This window comes from Micromys minutus (assembly GCF_963924665.1).
Source record: "Micromys minutus genome assembly, chromosome: 20".
In the NCBI taxonomy this organism is placed as follows: Eukaryota; Metazoa; Chordata; class Mammalia; order Rodentia; family Muridae; genus Micromys; species Micromys minutus.
The window spans coordinates 52,932,143-52,942,165 of NC_137955.1; the positions used below are offsets into that span (position 1 = coordinate 52,932,143).

At 40.3% G+C, this 10,023-nt stretch overlaps 1 pseudogene across 1 annotated transcript; it reads right to left on the reverse strand.

Moving 5' to 3' along the window:
• Nucleotides 1–3,448: 3,448 nt before the first annotated feature.
• On the reverse strand, nucleotides 3,449–5,764 carry LOC308433624 (bcl-2-like protein 13; annotated as a pseudogene). Its single transcript has 2 exons — nucleotides 5,756–5,764; nucleotides 3,449–4,736 (listed from the first exon to the last, which is right to left on the reverse strand). The product of its transcript is annotated as a bcl-2-like protein 13 (transcript).
• Nucleotides 5,765–10,023: the final 4,259 nt, after the last annotated feature.

Consider the following 10,023-nt stretch of genomic DNA (forward strand, 5'->3'; position numbering starts at 1 on the left):
TGTGTATCAAGCTGATGGAGCAACAATGTATTATAAATGTAACATTGGCACTCCCTCAGGAGTATGTAGAAGCCCATATATTCCCAATGAAATATAGTACATCAGTGACTTCCCATATACAGTTGTCTTGATGAAAATACTTTCAATACAATAGTTTATTAATTCAAGGTAAAATTATTAATGACTTGGAAGACAAGGGTGAAAGAATGGGAAAAGACTCTGAATATAGGAAAGATATATTTTACAGAGATAACCTTAGCTATAAGAAGGGGGAAGCATTTAAAATATTTATTAAGTGTATAAAAGTATAGATTTACATGTTTTAAATTCAATAAACTTTGGGAGAAAAATTAAGACCAAGCCCTTGTCTTGGGCCACATTTACCTTAGAACCAGCCATTTCTTCTTCCTTATCTGGGTTTCTTTCTGGATTTGACTAAATCATGTAGATCATGTAGACGTTCACAGACCTCCTTTTATAGGTTCAAGATTGGTGTTATCTTTTACTTAGTTGTTGAGGTTGCTCTGCTTCTTTATTTTGCTAATAGTTTTAAGTGAGATGGTATTCAGCTTAAATTCAGAAAAATACTCAATCAAGATCATTGTTTCTACATAAGAAGGGAAAAATTAGGAGGCTTTGATATTTCATACCTAAAAAGGAAAAGAAAGATTATAAAAATAAATGAATAAATTTACTTGTTATTTTCCATGATAAACTATTAAGTAAATAATAAATCATACATGAATTCTTCTAGGATTGCTGATTCTTTCCCATACAGTTTACTATTAAACTTCAATGGTCTGCTAATAAGATAGAGAATCATCCATCAGAAGCCTTCAAAAAAGGACTATTTGTTGTATTGAATCACTAAAATAGGTTTCAAACATAAATTACCCACTTTATATTTTTTGAGGATTTTTTCCCCCCACATCTTGGAATCACAATGAAAAAGAGGTATTTCCATATTGATTTCCTCTGGTGTCATTAGCAGTAAAGCCATGAAATTCTATTCAAGGCTATCTGTCTAGAAGAATAATCTGAAAAAGCCATTTGCTAATTACTAATGGAATATAAAGTCAATGTTCTAGTTTACTCCCTGCTGTTGTGATAAACACCATGATATGACCAAGTCAGCTCAGTCAGTCAACAGGTTCTCCACCACAGGATCGAGGATTAAAAAGAAAAAGAAAAAGAAAAAACACAAACAATTAGACAACATTGTAGCATGACTCCAGCCAGTTCTGAGGCTGAGGCAGGTTTACTTTCTCCTAGTCTGCTTTTAAACAATTTTAACTACATGCAAGTAATAAGGTCAGTTCTAGGTTAAGGGACCTAGCAAGACAATAAACACAAATAGTCAAGGAACAAGAAAGGCAACACACAAAATCCCCCATGACTGTTTCGAAGGACTTATTGATACCTGAGCCTACTTTCCTGTCCTGGCCCAAAGTCATATTATTGCCTGAAGCCTACTTCTTTGTTCTAGCCTAAAATCAGATTCCAGCCTAAGCTTACTTTCCTGTCCTGGCCCAAAGTCAAATTCCTGCCTGAAGTAGCCTACTTCCTGGTCCTGGCCCAATGTCAACTTCTTGCCAAGCAGCCCCAAAAGCTCTCCACAATGATACATACCAACTTTGGGAAAGAAAAGGTGTATTTGCTTGATAGTTTATATTCCGTCACTGAGGGAAGTCAAGGCAAGAACCTGGGGGCTACAACTGAAACAGAGATCATACAGGAATGCTGCTTACTGCCCATGCTGACTTGCTCAGCTTGGTCTCTCTCTGTCTCTCTCTCTGTCTCTCTCTCTGTCTCTCTCTCTCTCTCTCTCTCTCTCTCTCTCTCTCTCTCTCTCTCTCTCTAGTATTTTCATTATAAATTTATAAATTTCAGGATTTAAGAAGTCATGTTACATGACTAAGATAATTATTAGATGACTTCTTACCAAGCATATGAGCATGTCCGGTGGCATCATGGCCCTCAAGCATGAGAGGGACAGGTTCCACCCCTCCTTGAAGGACAGGGTCAGCCAAATTTGTTTAGATTTGGCTGAGTTCCACTAGCTACAGTGCGTGAATGGCATCTTCTGGGTCTGTTGCTCTGGTGCTGGGCTGAGTTCAGGCCAAGAAATTTCTTGAATGCTAAAGACCAAACCAGAACTTCAGCAGCAGTCTTGGTCTTAATTTTAAGTTTCTGTCCCACTTTTCATTTAGGTGATACCTAATAATGATAAAACTTTATCATTTCGATGATTTACATTGAATAAGAGTTATAATCCAACTGGTTCTGTAAGCCAAAGGATGACACTGCTTCTTACATACAGAGACCCACAGAGCAGCTGATGATATTCCAACACCTGAGGACAGGTACTGGGAAACACATTAATCCAGGGTTCTGGAGGGTAGGCATGCCATCAGAGGTGTCACTGCTAAATCATAGGCATATGAAGTGGCTGGCTGGCTGGCTATACTTGTAAGAGGTCAAATAGACCTTGATGGGTCATGTCGACCACCTGCACTGGCAATCAGACTAAGGATTCCAAAGTCTCCTATATAGCTTCAGTGTATTTATCCCTTTTCTTGGGACAAATTTCATCATGAAGGCCTGGCTGGTCTCAAACTTGGTATACATACCAGGCTGGCTTTGAACGCTTTGCCTTCACTTCCTAAATGCTGGGCTTACAGGCCAGTGCCACCACACCTGGACTGGGTATTCATAATTTAAAAGGTCCCTAAAGGCATCATCTTTGAAAGCTAGAACCTTGGGAAGCTTCAGAAACTTGTTGGGTGTGAAAGAGGTACAAGATGAGACATTGCATTGTTGCAGTACCTGAGAGGTGGTTTGATGTGGGATAGCACCTCAAGCTACAGAATGGGAACCAGAAAAACAAAAACAAAACAGCTGCAGAGCACAGACAGCTCACCTGTTCTGAGAAACTGCAACAGAATGAACAGTTGGCCATCCTAACTGCAGGTTCCCCTCCCAGATTCTCCTAATTGAACCCTATCCCTTAAATCAGTGGCCCTCTAAAGGAAGATGACTTTGTCCACAGGGGACATTTGTCAATGTAGGAGATACTTTTGGCTACTGTCACTGGGAATGGGATGCCAGTGGCATCTAGTGGGTAGAAGGCAGGGATGTTGCTAATCATTATATAATGCCCAGGGAAGCCTCCTATGAAGAAATACTGAAAGGCCAATGGTGCCAAGGTTGATAAACCTGCTGTAGATGGGAACTTCACTCTTGTCCTTCTGAATCTAGTAAGAGCCAACCCTTAAAATAACAACCAGGCCAGTGTGAACACACTACTTAAAGCCATTGCTATGCTGGGCAAAAAGCCCAGCTCCCCCAGTGTCCTGTAAATGTCCAGTCAGCTGCTAGTAGTCTAAGTTCCAGTGAATACAACTAAAACCATGGGACTTTTTGTCTTGTCTCTCATCTGAAATGGCTGTTACTTCTTTCTTAAAGCCAGTGCAACTCCCAACTGCCTCTGCCAAGATGGCAACTGTAGCAGCCCCTTAAAAAAGCTGTACAGCCTTGCCATCTGCGAGCAGTGCACCCTTTGCACCCCTGATAGCAGTGGCCTCCCTAATGTTGCTCTTTTTCTTGCTCGCAGCCCCCTCCTCACTCAGCTGAGCAGCCCCTTCTACCCTCTCCACAGCAGCAGGTCTTACTGTTACTGCTTCCAGCTCTTCCTCACCAAGCTCCACAAACACAGATGGAATGGGGCTGGCTTTCTTAACTCTCATCATTTCTGGGGCTTCCTTGGTAGTGACCTGTGGAAGCAGCCACTCCTGGGACTGGCTCCTCTGATACCTCCTCCTCTTCCACATGCATGAATTCAGAGTTAGATGAGTTGTTCTCACTGTTCTCCCCAGCCCTGCTGCTGTCTAAGTTCTTCACTTCTTCAGGATCCATCACAATCTGCTGCCATAGTTCAAGCCCAAGTGACACTGGGAGACTTGCTGTGTGCCAGCTCTAGCTAGAAGAAAGTAAGACAGGCAGGCTCTCAGACTGCCAAGATGTTGTCACCATGCACCTAACTTGTCCAGAGTTGTCACTGGGCATTATATAAATGTCATTGCTATCTTCAGCAATGATTCTAGGGAATTCCGCGTCAGACTCAAGACTAAAGACAGTGTCCCAGCCACCTTGTTGAATGATGAACTCTGCTGCACAGTCCTCCTGATATGTCACTGCCAAACTGTAGCAGCATACTCAAAGGCTCTTGACCATGTCATGTCAATTCCAAAAACATTTATTGTAGCAAAACCAGATGCACCAAAATCTTATTTCATCCACTGGTATGGACTGCATGCAGTCTCCACTGTATGTTCAAGATATGCCTCATATGTCACTGGCTGGCTAAGGATCATCCACAATGCTTATGCAAAGGTTCTTTTAGATCTTGTGACACCTTTTCTCCAAGATGGGCCAAGCAGTCTTCCATGGAGCTCTCAGGGTTAGCAAGGCTAAACACCAGTAGGAGTGACAGTTAAAGCCTGTGCTGGTGAAGGCTTCAGAGACTTCTTTGTCCAAAGATTTTAGTTCCTCCTCAATCTCAGATTTAACTTTTAATTAAACTTCTGGTTTCAGAGACTGTGTTGTGGCATCTAGATAAACTCCTTTGGGTGAGGAACCTTTTTGTTTTGAGAGAGGTCCCAAGTAGCTGAGAACAACATACTTTATTTCATGGTGGATCCTAGAGGCCCAGTTATAAAGGACACCCATTGAGTTGGCTAAAAAAGGTCCAAGAAGGTCTATTAGGGATGTTAGAAATCTGGCTCTGGCCTTTCCCCAGAAGGGATGAAGGAGAAGGCAGAGGCAACAGGTGCTTCCCACAGGGTGCAGGAGTAGGTCTCAGTTTGGTTTCTTATATATCCCAGGACCACCCAACAAGGGATGGCACTGAACACAGTGGGTTAGGTCATCCCACACCAAATCATTAACCAAGAAAATGCCCCACAGATATGCCCATAGGGCAATCTGATGGAGGCATTTCTTCAACTTAGGTTTTCTCTTTATAGGGCGACTTTAGTTTATGTCAAGTTGACATAAATTAACCAGAACAATCCCCGAGAAAGAACCAGAGTTTTACTGTCAGCCTCCCTCCCATCCTCCCTGAGAAGGGACCTTAGGTATTTACTAAGATAACTGTATAACAGGAAAAAGGAAACATTTTCAGGGGATCACTGGAGACTGGTTCTGAACTCACACTGATTCCAGGACATGAGTACCATTAAGGAGATGCCTGCTTTACAGTAGAACAAAAGGAAGGATGAACTCAGGTATGCAGCTAAGCTTCCATCATGTGAAAGGAAAGGTGGGCTTGTTGTTTGTTTGTTTGTTTGTTTTTAAGGTTCTAGAAAATAACTCAAAACGAAGCTGCTGCTTATGTGACTTAAGGCAGGGGTCCATCTAAAGCTGGCAGCAGACTATGCTAGTATTGTCCATGTGGTACTAGCTTTAGGGACATGAAGTAAAGAGGTCATGGATTCTTTGTCCATGGTTTCAAAAGAGTGCTGTACACATGCAGTGTGATAAAGGGAATTCTCTATGTGAAGGCCCCGAGAGGGCAAGAGGCTGTGAGATGTCACTATGAAAGTGAAGCCTGGGTTACAGAGAAGACCCCAAAATGTTGGAGATGCCAGGGATGGGAGGACATCTGCTAAGGAAAGCTGCATAAGGAAGTAGAACTAAGCACAAAATGCATGTTGCAGGCAGCAAATCTGATGCAGAGCTGTCTAAACCTTCTTACCCCTGGCATGGAACTACAGACTTTGGAGTCTGCCCTGCTGTGTTCCAGTCTTGCTATATAGTCTATTATTTTTCCCTTTATCCCTATTCCTTCCTTTTGAAATGCTAATATATATTCCATGCTATTAAATGTTAGAAGTATATAATTTACCTTTTGATTTTACAGAAGGTTACAGTTAAGAAATTACCGTGAATCTCAGGAGACTTTGGAGTTTTACACAGCATTGAAATTGTAAGAGACTACAGCGTATTGTATAGCAGGGATTGAATGTGGTAGTCTGAATGACAGTTATCTCTCACATGTATGAGTGTCTGAACACTTGGTTCCCAGTTGGTGATGCTCTGTGGGAAGGTGGTAGCTGGGAGCCAGCCCCGCATGGAATGGCTTGAAAAGGAACAAAGAGACATAATTTAAAGACTGAAGGTCTCAGAGGTCACTTTCTAACTATACTGAATGCTTGCTAATGGCCTCTGTAGACTTAACAGTCTCTTGCTTATTCTGTGGCTTAGAACTGTTGGCGTTTTTTTCTCTTTAACTCTCTGTGGTTTCTTTTATCTTTATAAATCTCTGTGCTTTATTAAATGCTGTTTCTTTTTTTTAATAACTGTTATTATTCTGTGCTTCATTCAAAGATAAAAAACTATGGTCTTTATTACTGTTCTGTGCCTCATTAAGCACTGAAAACTTAACCCTTACTTTTCCATGCTTCATTAAGCACTAGGGAAATTTAACTCTTTTATTAGCTCCTTATTACTTGTGCTTTAATAAGAGCTAGTATCTGGTAACTAACACTTGCTGTTTAGCAGCATGGAATTAAGTAAAAGGATTTATTGCTGGTGCTCTTTTCTCTGGTGAGTCAGCCAGAAAAGAAAAAGAATCAAGATGCTTTATACAAGCAAATATAGACAGATACATATACATTCATACACCCACATTCTCGGCCCAGCCATCTGTCACAATCAACTCCACAAGTATTGATGCATGCTTACATATATACAAATACGTACACACATACATATATATATAAACAGACATATACAGATGGATGGATAGATGAATAGATGGGGCAGAGCTAGCAGATGCAAGTCAAACCATCCAACCAACTATTTATTTCTTTATTCTGGCCTTTTTATAGCACTGTCTTAGACAAAAAGTTCCTTAGAAATTTACCTCAGAGATAAAATGTTACATACAATGGTAGTTACAGAAAGATGTTGATATGTTCAAAGCAGCGTTTCATTCTATATGCTCGTTTTAAGTTTAAAGCAACAGTTTTTACATGGTCTTGCCTTATCATAGTATATACCTATGGCTAGATCCTTGGACATAAATGTTTTCTTTGAACACAAATTTGTCCCAAGTCTATTTCTGTTTTTAGTGTAATTATGAAAGCTCATTGTATTTTTTTACTGGGTATTTTACGTATTTACATTTCAGATGTTATCCATTTTACCCCCTCTCTCCACCCTGTCTCCTGTTTTTGTGAAGATGTTCCCACTCCCACCTCATTGCCCTGGCATTTCCCTACACTGAGGAAACAAGCCTTCAAAAGACCAAGGGCTTCTTCTGTTGATGTTCCTCTGCTACCTATGCAACTGGAGACATGGGTCCCTCCATGTGTAATCATTGATTGGTGTTTTAGTCCTTGGGAGCCCTGGGGGGTTTGGTTGGTTGATATTGTTGTTCTTCCTATGGGATTGCAAATCCCTTCATCTCCTTCAGTCCTTTCTCTAGCTCTTTCATTGGGGTCCCTGTGCTCAGTCTGATGGTTAGCTGCAAGTATCCTCATCTGTATCAGTGAGGCTCTGGCAAAGCCTCTCAGGAGACATCCATACCAGGTTCCTGTCAGCAAGCATTTCTTGGCATCAGCAATAGTGACTGGGTTTGGTGGCTGCATATGGGATGCCCAGGTGAGGCAGTCTCTAGATAACCTTTTCTTCAGTCCCTGCTCCTCTATTTGTCCCTGTATTTCCTCCCGTGAGTATTTTGCTCTCCCTTCTAAGAAGGACTAAAACATCCACATTTTGGTCTTCCTTCTTCTTGATCTTCATATGGTCTGTGAATTGTTTCTTGAGTATTCCAAGCTTGTGGGCTATTATCTATTTATCAGTGAGTGCATACTGTGTGTTCTTTGGTGACTGGGTTACCTCACTCAGGATGATATTTTCTAGTTCCACCCACTTGCCTAAGAATTTCAAGTAGTCATTGTTTTTAATAGCTGAGTAGTAGTACTCCATTGTGTAAATGTGCTACATTTTCTGTATCCATTCCTCTATTGAAGGACATTCTGGGTTCTTTCCAGCTCCTGGTTAATATAAATAAGGATACTATGAACATAATGGAGTATGTGTCCTTATTATGTGTTGGAGCGTCTCTTGGGTATATGCCCAGGAGTGGTATAGCTGGGTCCTCAGGTAGTACTATGTCCAATTTTCTGAGGAACTGCCAGATTGATTTCCAGAGTGGTTGTATCAGTTTGCAGTCCCACCAGCAATGGAGAAGTGTTCTTCTTTCTTCACATCCTTACCAACATCTGCTGTCACCTGAGTTTTTGATCTTAGCCATTCCGATTGGTATGAGGTGGAATCTTAGGGCTGTTTTGATTTGCATTTCCCTGATGACTAAGGATGTCGAACATTTCTTTAGGTGCTTCTCAGTCATTTGATATTCCTCAGTTGAGAATTCTTTGTTTAACTCTGTTTCCCATTTTTAATAGGATTATTTGATTCTCTGGAGTCTAACTTCTTGAGTTCTTTGTATATATTGGATATTAGCTCTCTATCAGATGTAAGATTGGTAAAGATCTTTTCCCAATCTGTTGGTTGCAGTTTTGTCCTATTGACAGTGTCCTTTGCCTTACAGAAGCTTTGCAATTTTATGAGGTCCCATTTGTCAATTCTTGATCTTAGAGCATATGCCATTGGTGTTCTGTTCAGAAAACTTTTCCCTGTGTCTATGTGTTTGAGGCTTTTCCCCACTTTCTCTTCTATTAATTTCAGTGTATCTGGTTTTATGTGGAGGACTTTGATCCACTTGGACTTGAGCTTTGTACAAGGAGATAAGAATGAGTCAATTTGCATTCTTCTGCATGCTGACTGCCAGCTGAACCAGTGCCATTTGTTGAAAATGCGTTCTTTTTTCCATTAAATGTTTTTAGCTCCTTTGTCAAAGATCAAGTGACCATAGGTGTGTGGATTCATTTCTGGGTCTTCAATTCTATTCCATTGATCTACCTGCCTGTCTCTGTATTGATACCATGTGGTTTTTAGCACAATTCATCTTAAATACAGCTTGAGGTAAGGAATGGTGATTCATCTAGAGGTTCTTTTATTGCTGAGAATATTTTTTGCTATCCTGGGTTTTTTGTTTTTCCAAATGAATTTGCAAATTGCTCTTTCTAACTCTATGAAGAATTGAGTTGGAATTTTGGTGGTGATTGCATTAAATCTGTAAATTGCTTTTGGCAAGATGGCCATTTTTACTATATTAATCCTGCCAATTCATGAGCAGTAGGTTCTTCCATCTTCTGAGATCTTCAGTTTCTTTCTTCAGAGACTTGAAGTTCTTGTCATACAGAACTTTGACTTGCCTGGGTAGGGTCACACCAATATATTTTATATTATTAGAGACTATTGTGAAGGGTGTTGTTTCCCTGATTTCTTTCTCAGCCTGTTTATCCTTTGAGTAAAGGAAGGTTATTGATTTATTTGAGTTAATTTTATAGCCAGCCACTTTGCTGAAGTTGTTTATCAGGTTTAGGAGTTCTCTGGTGGAATTTTTGGGATCACTTAAGTATACTATCATATAGCTCATTGTATTTCTTATTTATGCAGTCTTTACTTAATATTATGAGGAATGGGCAACTCTTTTCTTTATTCTAACTCTGTTATATCTTTCTAGTAAATCAACTAAGACCATCTCTTAAAACATTTTCCCCATTTTATTTGAATTAAATCAAGAATTCTATAGAATCATTAATTTATCTAAACATCATTAATTCATGGAAGTTCATCTTTATGCTGATATGCAAGAAATTTTATCAATGGGATGGGCTAATTCTGAAATTAGTATACTAATTTAACAATGACAGGAAAGACATATTAGCTGCAAGAAGCAAGCCTGAGATGAAGTCTCTTTGGAACCATGCCATTAAGCACACCCATCTTAGACTATGCAAAGCACTATGGGCCACCTCCAGGAAGGCTACCTGCTAGCTTCTGACAGGTGGTACAACCTTACTGGAAGAACTACATCACTGAAGCAGGCTT